Raw genomic sequence first — 1,401 nt, forward strand, 5'->3', positions numbered from 1 at the left:
ATAAACAACAGATAAAAAAAAAAAAAGTTGATCAGTTCGCATCTCACGCAGACACAAGGACACGACAGTCTCTGATGTAGTGACGACAATATTGATGCCTGCCCCGTGTTTTGTGACGTCAGTATAGTATATTATGAATGACTGTGACTTCGCCTTCGTGCTCTGTGATCTTATATGACCAGTATGTGGAAAATCCTGCTATGATTTGTAATCCGGAATGAAACTGTGGGTATCATTGTTACTGTATAGATGTGAAGAATAAGTATTGTTTCAGCTACCTGGATTACAGAACAGTTGGAATATATTTTTCTATGTTAAGCTGAAGTGATGTAAAATGTGTATGTATGACGGGGAATATTCCATGTATGCGTAATATATTTTTCTTTCCAGTGACAAGAATATCTGTCGTAACCAGAATTCTTCAACCATACGTTATTGGTGGAAAGAGACATCCAAATTTCGGGTATTGGCGGAACAACGGAAAATAAAGGTTACCTTGAAAAATGAGCTAAACAGTCCGTCCACAAAGTGATTGTTTCCCATGAAAACGGTTTGCTCCGATGAGTTGTTCTTCTGTAAATTACCTCTATTTACAGTAGAAGTTCTAAGCACTCTATTATCAACGGTTTAGACAAGACAAACACTGTGGAATCCCAGCTTACAAACACAAAGACGATGCTCCTTTCTATAATAATCCCCCGAGAGGCACATGCACGGCCTGCCCTACCTCTCAGACATAAATAAAAATAAGTCTTACTCTCTCTCGCAATTGGCAAGAGGACCCTGCTGCCGGCGACGTCCCTCTACTGCGCAGGGACGAGCGACCTCGTCTAGCCAAATATTTCCAAGGCAGATAGAACCAGAAGGAGGTTAGGGATGCAGAGGATCTTCGCCGGCATCTCCCCGGCAGAAAAAAAAGGGCGTGAAAGTAATCTAAATCACTTGATGAAAATGCGAAAATTGAAACACGTGTTTTTGAAAGTAGGGTATTGCGAAGAATGCGAATTAAAAATTGGTGTACGAGTTTAATACATTATAATACTATTATTCAACATACAACACTTAATCGTAATAGCCTTCCGACCCTTTAACAGAAGCACATGAACACTCCAACGATTCAGTCTGCCCGTGAATCAGGGGTAATTCGAAGCGGATGAGCTGTTCAGTAAAAATGAAGGGATTTCGGAAGCGCAGATCAAGCCAAAGATTCAAGGAAGCTCCGGTGTGAGGGCGGCCGGTGTTGCTGGAGTGGAAGCAGGAGGCCGTCGGTGGGAAATTGAGATTGAAAGGAAGGCTCATTGTGGGGGAGGTCAGCCGAGCAGTCAAGGCCTAGTTGATGTGGCAGGAATCCCGAGATGTCACGGGTGATTGCTGCGCCACAAGAATCTGCCGCTGTTGTTA

This window comes from Penaeus monodon, chromosome 20 (genome assembly GCF_015228065.2).
Source record: "Penaeus monodon isolate SGIC_2016 chromosome 20, NSTDA_Pmon_1, whole genome shotgun sequence".
Classification (NCBI taxonomy): domain Eukaryota; kingdom Metazoa; phylum Arthropoda; class Malacostraca; order Decapoda; family Penaeidae; genus Penaeus; species Penaeus monodon.